Source organism: Cynocephalus volans, chromosome 6 (genome assembly GCF_027409185.1).
Source record: "Cynocephalus volans isolate mCynVol1 chromosome 6, mCynVol1.pri, whole genome shotgun sequence".
Taxonomy (NCBI): domain Eukaryota; kingdom Metazoa; phylum Chordata; class Mammalia; order Dermoptera; family Cynocephalidae; genus Cynocephalus; species Cynocephalus volans.
The window spans coordinates 97,877,182-97,888,470 of record NC_084465.1 but is presented as its reverse complement, the minus strand read 5'-3'; the positions used below and the strand labels follow the sequence as shown (position 1 = coordinate 97,888,470).

Below are 11,289 nucleotides of genomic sequence, written 5' to 3'. Positions count from 1 at the left end.
CCGTGCGGCAGCCTCACAACAGTTGAGGTTCCCTGGAATCGCCCTCCAGCCCACCCACAAGGAGCTCAGGGGATGCCACAAGTTTTGGTCAGGATCACTCCTTCCCTGCCCACCAAGAACTTGACCCATGCCATCCTCAGCAGAACCCTGGAGCCACTGTTCTCGGCAGCGTCCCAAGCACAGTCCTGGGAGGTTTCCTGGGGATACTGGGGAGGCCTGAGGCCTCTTGGAGACAGGCCCTGGGAAGCAGGATCACTCACACCCAGTCTCGAGGGGGGACTCCATTGCGTGGAGGACAGAAGAGGTCCTCAGTGTGCCGACCACCAGGAACAGGAGTCCAGCCACCTCCACCAGGAACAGGGGATCCAGTCACTGACACCTGAGCTCAGCAACAGAGAACAGCCTCGTTCACACCAAGTTACGTGAAGTGGTTTCACTATTTACAGGTGGGCAGCAAGGGACAGCAGAAGCCCCTGATCCACACCAAGCGGGTCCCCCAAGGCTCAGGAAATCTGTCTGTGCCCCACTTGCACCGCAGCTGAGGGAACCCAAAGGGCAGCCTGTTGCCGATTATAGACCTCAGGGGTCACAAGACTCCAGGAAAGCATTGAAGGACATTGTGCTTCCAGAGGAGACAGGAAAGAGCCTGGCTGTCCCCGCAGCCCCTCCCTATTCAGGATGCTGTGTTTCCAGCACGTTCTAGTTATTCCTTCAGATTCCCAGACAGGCCAGCCACCAAAAACCACAAACTATATATCTATAGATAGATAAATAGACAGTTAGATAAAACAAATGGGAACAGGGTCGGTCCAAGGCCACCCAGAGAACTGTCCTGCAGGCCTCTGTAGGGAGAGTCAGGGCTTCCCCGGCTCCCTAGGGGCCCACGGGGAGGTCCCACTGCCCCCTTTTAGACCAAGGGCAGGAGAAACCCTGGGACCCCACCTAGTGTTCTGGTCTGTGGCTCGTTTTCCAGGCTGATGGGGCCCAGGGCTGTGAGGCCTGAGGGATTGGAGGCCCCAGGAGAGAGTCCACCTGGTGTGGGAGAGGGCCCAGGCCAGGCAGCTCGGGGGAAGGTCCAGGTGAGGCCTGGTGGGGTGGAGCTGGGCTTCAAAGGACCAGAATGCTTGAATTCAGAGCCTGGTTCTAGAGAAGAGTCAGGAACACTGTAGGTGCTCAAATCATTGTGTTTAATTAATTTGTATTTTTTTGTCCAGAAATTTATTTTGCTCACATTCAAATTTTAAAACACGTGTAGCATGCTGCCCTGAAACATTCCAGTGAGGGTGGGAGCCTTCTCTCCACTGGGTGCCTGGCGGGGATTCCTGTCACTCCGTTTTATAGATTTTATAGGTCATCTTGTTCAACTGGAAAACAAGTGGTGAGGTCAGCAGAGCCGGAGGCTAGGGAGGAGGGGCTGGGCCTCGGGACAACGCAGAGGCCACAGCACTTTCTCCCAGACTTGACCCGAGTCTCCCCCAACCACTCCCAGACCTCCTCCTCACTCCTGCCCACCGCCCTCCCCCAGAACTCCCCAGCCCAAGCCCTCCCCATGTGCCATTCTGGGGACAGGATGCCTCTTTCTGACCTCTTTCACCACGTAGTAGGTGACCATGCCAATAACCACCAGACCCAGCACGCCCACAACAAGCCAGGTAATGGGCCCTGAACAGAGCAGCTGCAGAGACTGTGGAGTCTGGATGGGGGAAGAATGGGGCAGGTGACCTCCGTGACCTCATGCCCACCGCACAGCAGAATGGGGACAAGAGGGGACTGTGGGGCTCAAGGTTCTACTAGACACTGGGGCAAGGACCAGAGGAAAACACAAAGACCGGGGAAATGCCCCCTCCCCCTGCACTGAGCTCAGTGGGAAGAGCAGGCTCCCAGCCAGCTCCCAGACCCCTCAGCCCTCTGCAGTGGCCAGCTGGTGGCCTCAGGGCAGTGTGGTAGCCCCTCTGAGCCCTGCCTCCTGCAAGGCCTGGGGATGACACACTCCACCCCTGGGCTGGCAGGAGGACATGTGGGGCACTCAGAGCAGGAGTGGCTAGTGGGGACCCTCACAGTGAAAGCCGGGCACCCCGCAGAGGGGCTCCAGGCTCTGGGAGATGGAGTCCCTCTGACACGAAACCAGGCAACCTGCAACCCCTGGCAGGAGGCTGTAGGTTGAGGGTCCTTCAGTTCCTCTGAGGACTCCAGGCCTGTGGTTGGGGACTCCCCTGTCTGAGGCATCCTTAGGCCTCAGCCCAGGGGAAGCAGCTGAGTCCCCACCCTCCCACATCCCACTGGGGTCTTCAGTCATCCTCAGTCCCCCCAGTCAATAGGAGAGTGACCAGGTCCAGAGCCCGTCCCTGGCCGGACGTCGCCAGGCCTGGCTGATGGGAGGTGGGATCTTGAACACTCACCACAGAGACAGCAATGAGATTTCCTGCTGTCATCGTTTTGGGATGACCAAACTCACACCTGCTGGGATGAAAGCTCAAGTCATTATCCATCCCACACACATCCTTTCCCCCCAGGAGCCCCTGGGATCCCCCAAACCATGGCAGGTTCCAACCTCATGAGGATCACACCTGGCAGGGTTGCCGGGGACCAGAAAAGCGAGTACATGGACTCCCGGGAAGGCGGGGAGGGTCCTGCTGGGCCAGGGTTGGCTCTGCAGGCCTGGGAGAAAGTGCTTGAACACCCCTCAGGACACATGCTAGGGACCATGCTTCCTGGGCTCCCCAATTCTGCCAGGGCCACCTTCCCAGCCTCCAAGGCAGACTGCAATGTACCCACCCCTCCCCCTATCCTTTGTCTCTGTCCAGCGCAGAAGGTTCTGACAGGGGAGGCAGCCACACAAGTTTGGAGCTGAGAGGAGGGAGACATGCTTGGCCTCATGTTGCTGGTGGCTGCGGTCCTCGAGGGTCCCCTCCTGTCACACCTCTTTCAAGTTTTGGACCTGGTTGGGATCCTTGCAGCAGTGGGACAATGACCATGTCCCCTGGGGTTAGTCCCTAGGGCCTCCTCAGTTCTTTGGCTTCCTGTCCCCTGACCCACCTCAGAAAACAGCCTGTCCCCTGGGAGAGGCTCTTGTGGCCACTAGCCCCCTCCTCACTGCCTCCTCCTCCTGCACATCCTCCTCAGCCACCCCAGGCTCAGTCCCTCACCCCTCTCCTCTGCTCCCTGTCCATCAGAGGATGTCCTCCAGCACCCCCCATCCTTGTCCCTCAGCCTGCTTCCTCTGCTGCCCAGACTCCTGACCCCTACCTAACTGCTCCCACAGAGCTGAGGCAGGACCCCTGGGGCCTGAGAACCTTCTGTGGAACAAGCACAAGGGGGCCCTGTCCTTGGGCAGGGGACAGTGTGGCGAGGGACTGGGCCACCCAGGGAGAGCTGGGCACAGAGAAAGGGGCAGCCCAGCCCCTAACCACTCACTGCCTCACTTCTCCAGTCCCCCCCTCAGCCCCAGCCCCTGCAAAATCTCATGTTACATGGCCACAAAATCCCGTGGCTGACCCTGGCCCTTGCCTTTCACCTCCGTTGTCCTTTCTAGAAGGAAGGTCTAATTCTTACCTGCAACAATGGCCCCTACCCCACCTAGGCCTCCCCTGGGCTGAAAAGACCTTTCCAGCCTCAGCCTCCATTCCGAGACCCCCGCATTCTTCCACACTCACCCTGCTGCCCCACATCTGATTGCAACCTATCTGTGGGACCCCTCACATCTTGGTGGAACAGCCCTTCTTCCCTGGTCCCCCTGCTGGTCCCCCGACCCTCACCTGGTTGGGAGCTGGGCTCTGCTTAGACTTCAACTCGGGTTAGGTCTGGGAGGTGCTTTATACAGTCTGCTTCCTCTCTCCTCCCATCCCTTTCCGGGGCTGGCTTATTAGAAAAGCAATGGTTTCTCTGAAAACATGTGACATGGGTGAGCCCTGCACTTCCGTTCTGAGTTGTTATGTGTTAAAGGACATTAAAGCAGAGGTCAGGCTTGAATAATTCCTGAGTGGACAGAATCAGTTAGGCCTCCTAAGTGACCCCACCCTTACTGGGTTTGAAACTTAATTGAGCTATCTCTCGTGAATGCTTATATTAAAGAAAAACTGAACTTAAGCCCAACCAACCAATCAGAAGCAAACTTATGATTCTGTAACTAGGGTCTTTCCAACCAGGCCCACCAAATAAGGCGGCTGCAGAACTGTAACCTCTCAGATATCATCTTTGTTTTCTTCTGGTCTCCCTCTGGGGAGCTCCTGAACCACTGCCACTTTGGAGCTGCTGGATTCCTGAATCTCTGCTTGCTCAAATAACTCTTTAAAAATGTTATTATGAGGGGCCGGCCCATGGCTCACTCAGGAGAGTGCGGTGCTGATAACTCCAAGGCCACGGGTTTGGATCCCATTAAGGGATGGCCGGTGTGTTCACTGGCTGAGCGTGGTGCTGACAACACCAAGTCAAGGGTTGAGATCCCCTTACCGGTCATCTTTAAAAAAAAAAAAAAATCTTATTATGAGGGCCGGCCCATGGCTCACTCGGGAGAGTGTGGTGCTGATAACACCAAGGCCACGGGTTTGGATCCCATTAAGGGATGGCCGGTGTGCTCACTGGCTGAGCGTGGTGCTGACAACACCAAGTCAAGGGTTGAGATCCCCTTACCGGTCATCTTTAAAAAAAAAAAAAATCTTATTATGAGGGCCGGCCCATGGCTCACTCGGGAGAGTGTGGTGCTGATAACACCAAGGCCACGGGTTCGGATCCTATATAGGGATGGCTGGTTAGCTCACTTGGGAGAGCGTGGTGCTGACAACACCAAGTCAAGGGTTGAGATCCCCTTACCGGTCATCTTTTTTTTTTTTTTTTTTTTTTAAAGTCATTATGCCTCAGCTTACCTTTATAACACTTAGTTAATTTCATTTCATCTATTTTTCACCTGCTCTGGAAATAAAAGCAGATAAAATGCTCCTAGTTTCTGAGAAAACTAAGGACTGTATCTCAGGGTAGGGGAGAGAACTAGCCCCTGGGTGGGCTTTCCATGTGGCTACAGACTGCAGAGGCAGCAACAGGGGAGGTGAAAGGGATTGGGGTCAAAGATTGCCATAACGTTCCCCATCCTGGAGCCATTTGAAGAGGACCTGGATCCTCTTCAAACCCGGATCCTGTTGTGTAACCACAGCTACAACTCAAGGCCCTGTATTCCATCTCTGCCTCATAGTCTCTAGCCCCTGCCCCATCCATACTCATCATAATCCCTGAACCTGTCATTTTTGCCAGAAGAGCCTTCCTCTGGGTAAGCTCAGAGCCTGGGCGCCACCGATCCTGGAAGGCTTCCTGGGGGAGGTGAGACTTGGACCTGGGAGGGCAGTGGCCAGGGGACATCTTAAGGATAGGCCCTATAGGGGACCACCAGGACAGAGCCAGAGTCGGGCTTCCCAGGGACCCAGGGAAGTAGGTCCCACTGCTCTCTTTCACCCAAGGGCAGCAGAAAAGGGAAACCTCAGGGACCCCACCAAGAGTCCAGGCCAGAGGCTCAACGGGGCCTGGGGATCAGGCTGGGGCCAGAGTAGCAGAGATAAGTGTTGGCTAGATTGGGGAACCACTCCTGAGACCGGGAAGGCCACAGACGGAGGCACAGGGCAGGGAGCCTGTAAGCCCCTGTCCTGGGCAGTGCCCACTGTCTTCATAGAGGCCAGCTCCTTCCACACACTACCCTGAGGGCGCCCTTCTACCAGGTAAGTTCCACTGTGGAGGAAGCCTCCTGGTGACATTTTTGCAAAGTAAAAGGTGACCCCAGCAGCAGAGATCGCAGTGGCTACCCCTCATACCACAAGCCAGGCTATAGGTGCTGGGGCTGTTATGTCCACAGAGACACTCCAGCCACCTGGGGATGTTGTGGGATGCCACAGCTTCCTCTTCCTGGCCTAGCCTGAGGCCAGAGGTGAGGGTGAGGAACCCACGGATCAAGGAGGCAGACGCAGGGAGGGCTGTCCACTGTGGGAGGGAGCCCGGCTTGGGCCCAGAGAGACCACGTCCAGACCAGACTACAAAGTCCTGGGCCTTGGCAAATGGCTGGGACACAGCCAGGGAGGGGCACTGTTATCTAATTCTCACAAAGACGCCATTGCTGGGGGGTGCCTATATGGCCCCAGAGCTTGGACAGATCCAGCCAGTGAGCAGAGGTCTCAGATGGGCTGGAAGGAACCCTCAGGATGGCCCCACCCCACTGAGAACAGGCTCCAGGCCAGACACTGCCCACTCCACCCTCTACAGTGACCAGCCAGTGGCCTCGGGGCAGTGATGTAGCCCCTCTGAGCCCTGCCTCCCACAGGGCCTGGAGATGGCACCCTCTACCTCTGGGCTGGCAGAAGGAAGCCAAGAGGTAGACGCTGGGCACTCAGAGCAGGACAGGCCAGTGGCAGTGCTCACATGAGAGCCAGGCATGCTGCAGAGGGGGCTTCAGGGGACAGGGTCCCTTTGACTCACTAGGCACTGCTCCCACCAGGTCTGGGACCCCCTGCCCGCCGCAGTGTGATGGAGGCTGAGGAGTCCTGAGAGTTCTTTCCCATGAGAGAAGCAAGAGTTTGTAATTGTTGGGCCAGCCTATGGCTCACTTGGGAGAGTGCGGTGCTGATAACACCAAGGCCACAGGCTCGGATCCTATATAGGGATGGCTGGTTGGCTCACTGGCTGAGTGTGGTGCTGACAACACTAAGATCCCCTTACCGGTCATCTTTAAAAAAATAAATAAATAAAAAATAAAAAAATAAAAGAAGAGTTTGTTATTATCTTTGCTGGAGATTAATCCTCATTCAGGAGCTGTGTTTGGTCCAATACTTGGGTGGGGTGAGATGGCGTTGTTGGAGAGAAGAAAAGATTTAACTGTAATTGTGTAGCTTACTTAGGAAAAAATTTTAAACTTCCTAAAAAGTCTTCCAGTTAATTTGATCTTGGGGGAGGCTCTGCTTCTCCAGATAAGGCTTTAGTGATGCCTAATAGGACAGCTGAGCTCCTCCCCTGGGCCTTCGTGGTTCTGTCATCGCCACACCTGCAGGGCCCATGAAGAACAGGGTGCCACCTGGGTGCCCCAACAGGGAAGGTGTATCTGGCTGCTCCCCCATGGCCGAATCTACCCCTTGGAGGATGCCCACCAGGCTACTGCCGTGAGGGTCTGAAATCTGCTCTCTGCCATATGACCCTGCAATCTTGAGGTGGAAATAAACCCTGTTAGGGGATTTATTCCCCAATTTGCCTTACTGTGGCTCTTCGGTCATTAAAGTGACCCCATGGGCAGCCAGAAGCTCAGCCAGGCAATGAGACATCAGGCAATGTTTGGAAAAACCTGGCCCTATTCCTCGTACCTTACCAGGGTACTGCCCAATGGACCAAAGACTGAAATGTAACAAAGACGCTGTACATAGTAGAGGACAATCTGAATGAATTCCTTTCTAGGCCTGAGGTGGGGAAGGCCTTCCTAAGCATGCCTCAAAGTCAGAAGTCACAAAGTGACAGACTGATCAATCTCACTAGTTAAAAATCAAAACATTCTGCAAGAAAATAACAGACACATCGGTGCAAAGACATGCTGTCAACAGGACAGAAACATTTGCAAGTCACGTTACAAATAGACCCAATTTCCCTGACATGAGGAGACCGTCTGGAAAAGGATAAGAGGAAGACCAAAGACCCCCAAAGAAAATAGTGAAAGGATCTGTGGCAGGCAGAATCGTGGCCCCCACAATGATATCCACTCCTATTCCCAAGTCTACTTGGCAGGGGGGAATTAAGATAGGAGGCAGAACTGAGGTTGCTAAGTGAGCTGATTTTCAGATGGGGAGATGATCCTGGTTCACCCAGGTGGGCCCAGTGTAATTACATGGATCCTAAATGCGCACAGGGTAGGGCAGGAGGGTCAGAGTCAGGGTGATATTATATGATGTTACACTTCTCACTGTGTAATGGAGACGAAAAAAAGGATTACTCAAAGCACCATGAATGCCATGAGAAGCCCGAAGGGACTGCACCTCAGCAACTCCTCTGTTAGAAGGAGAAAACTGGGTACAGCCCTGATTCAAAGTTAGCTTCTGTTTTTTATTGTAAAGACAAGGAAGTTTCACAAGAAAAATCAGTTGATCCAATCATTTCAAAAGGACACAAAGACATGGGCAGTGTGACAAAAGTTACCTATGGCTAAGTATAGCTTAGACAATGGAAACTAGTAATATCAGTATAGTTAACAACATGACATTCCACAGTACAATTTGTGAAAAGATAAGTTGGTCAAACTGCAACCATTATCTAAAATATAACCTCTCCCCAAATGATTTAAGCAAAAGTTACATTCTTATGATTAAATCTAAGTATAATTGTCTCTAAAGTATCCACCAACAGCTTGCCCTTAGCAAACATTTTTTCACATTTTTCCTTTTAGCAATTCTTTAAAATCTCTTAACAGGATCGGTATGACAACCACCTGTTAGCTCTAAAATCATTCAAATATACAGTCCCATACCTAAGCAATGATTAGAATTGATTATATGGGCTGTTGCCACGCTATGTGTGGGTTTTTGCCCCCTGGCCGGAGACTTTGCCTCATACATGCATTACCTAAAAACCCTGTTCTAAAAATCGAATGAGAATGAAGATTTCCAACCCTCTACAATATGAGAGACACCTCCCCACCTCTGGCTTTGAAGACGGAAAGAGCCATTAACCCAGGGGTATGTGCACAAGGCCCCCAGATGCCCCCAGGAAGCAACCCGGTCCTGCCAGCACCTTGATTTCAGCCCAGTGAGACTCTGTTGGACTTCTGACTTTCAAAACTGTAAGATAATAGGTTTGTGTTGTTTTATTTTTTATTTTATTATTTTTTAAATTTTATTTTGTCGATATACAATGTGATTGATTATTGTGGCCCATTACTGAAACCTCCCTGCCTCCTCCCTCTCGTCCCTCCCCAGCAACAATGTCCTTTCTGTTTGCTTGTCGTATCAACTTCAAGGAACTGTAGTTGTTATGTCTTCTTCCCCCCAGCCCCCGGTTTTTTTGTGTGTGATTGTGTGTGTGAATTATTTATTTATTTTTAGCTCCCACCAATAAGTGAGAACATGTGCCTGACTTGTTTCACTTAATATAATTCTCTCAAGGTCCATCCATGTTGTTGCAAATGGCAGTATTTCATTCGTTTTTACAGCTGAGTAGTATTCCATTGTATAGATATACCACATTTTCTGTATCCACTCATCCGATGATGGACATTTGGGTTGGTTCCAACTCTTGGCTATTGTAAAGAGTGCTGCGATGAACATTGGGGAACAGGTATACCTTCGACTTGATGATTTCCATTCCTCTGGGTATATTCCCAGCAGTGGGATAGCTGGGTCATATGGTAGATCTATCTGCAATTGTTTGAGGAACCTCCATACCGTTTTCCATAGAGGCTGCACCATTTTGCAGTCCCACCAACAATGTATGAGAGTTCCTTTTTCTCCGCAACCTTGCCAGCATTTATCGTTCAGAGTCTTTTGGATTTTAGCCATCCTAACTGGGGTGAGATGGTATCTCAGTGTAGTTTTGATTTGCATTTCCCACATGCTGAGTGATGTTGAGCATTTTTTCATATGTCTGTTGGCCATTTGTATATCGTCCGTAGAGAAATGCCTACTTAGTTCTTTTGCCCATTTTTAATTGGGTTGCTTGTTTTTTTCTTCTAAAGTTGTTTGAGTTCCTTGTATATTCTGGATATTAATCCTTTGTCGGATGTATATTTTGCAAATATTTTCTCCGGCTCTGTTCGTTGTCTTTTAACTCTGTTAATTGTTTCTTTTGCTGTGCAGAAGCTCTTTAGCTTGATATAATCTCATTTTTTTATTTTTCCTTTGGTTGCCTGTGCTTTTGGGGTCGTATTCATGAAGTCTGTGACCGGTCCTATTTCCTGAAGTGTTTCTCCTATGTTTTCTTTAAGAACTTTTATTGTTTCAGGGTGTATATTTAATTCTTTAATCCATTTTGAGTTGACTTTAGTGTATGGTGAAAGGTATGGGTCTAGTTTCATTCTCCTGCATATGGATATCCAGTTCTCCCAGCACCATATGCTAAAGAGGCAGTCTCATCCCCAGTGTATAGGCTTGGTGCCTTTGTCAAAGATCAGATGGCTGTAGGTGTGTGGGTTGATTTCTGGATTCTCTATTCTATTCCATTGATCAGTGTGTCTGTTTTTATGCCAGTACCATACTGTTTTGGTTATTATAGCTTTGTAGTATAGTTTAAAGTCAGGTAGTGTTATGCCTCCAGCTTTATTTTTTTTGCTCAGCATTGCTTTGGCTATGCGTGGTCTTTTGTTATTCCATATAAATGTCTGGATGGTTCTTTCCATTTCTGAGAAAAATGTCTTTGGAATTTTGATGGGGATTGCATTGAATTTGTATATCACTTTGGGTAGTATAGACATTTTCACTATGTTGATTCTTCCAATCTAAGAGCATGGGATATCTTTCCATCTTCTTGTATCCTCTCTAATTTCTCTCAGCAGTGGTTTGTAGTTCTCTTTATAGAGATTTTTCACATCCTTGGTTAACTCAATTCCTAAGTATTTTATTTTTTGGGTGGCTATTGTAGATGGGCAGGCTTTCTTGATTTCTCTTTCTTCATGTTCACTATTGGAGAATAGAAATGCTACTGATTTTTGTGTGTTGATTTTGTATCCTGCTACTGTGCTGAAATCATTTATCAACTCCAAGAGTTTTTTGTAGAGGCTGTAGGCCGTTTGATATATAGGGTCATGTTATCTGCAAACAGGGACAGTTTGACTTCATCTTTTCCAATCTGGATGCCTTTTATTTCCTTCTCTTCTCTGATTGCTCTGGCTAGTACTTCCAACACTGTGTTGAATAGGAGTGGTGAGAGTGGGCATCCTTGTCTAGTTCCTGTTCTTAAAGGAAAAGCTTTCAGCTTTTCCCCATTCAGGATGATGTTGGCAGTGGGTTTATATATATGGCTTTAATTACGTTGAGATACTTTCCCTCTATACCTAACTTATAGAGGGTCTTTGTCATGAATGAGTGTTGAATTTTATCAAATGCTTTTTCAGCATCTATAGAGATGATCATATGGTCCTTGTGTTTGGTTTTATTAATATGGTGTATCACATTTATTGATTTGCGTGTGTTGAACCAACCTTGCATCCCTGGGATGAATCCCACTTGATCGTGGTGAATAATTTTACATATGTGTTGCTGTATTCTGTTTGCTAGTATTTTAGTGAGGATTTTTGCATCTATATTCATCAAGGATATCGGCCTGTAGTTTTCTTTTTTGGTTATA

The 11,289-nt window shown here is 50.0% G+C and overlaps 1 long non-coding RNA gene across 2 annotated transcripts; it reads right to left on the bottom strand.

Moving 5' to 3' along the window:
• Positions 1-1,170: 1,170 nt before the first annotated feature.
• On the bottom strand, positions 1,171-3,827 carry LOC134381241 (uncharacterized). 2 transcript variants are annotated; one of them, XR_010023923.1, is made up of 4 exons: positions 3,756-3,827; positions 2,400-2,457; positions 1,586-1,693; positions 1,171-1,364 (listed from the first exon to the last, which is right to left on the bottom strand). It is a non-coding gene; the product is annotated as an uncharacterized LOC134381241 (long non-coding RNA). The 2 variants fall into 2 exon arrangements; XR_010023924.1 differs by having other exon boundaries at positions 2,400-2,460; positions 3,756-3,808.
• Positions 3,828-11,289: the final 7,462 nt, after the last annotated feature.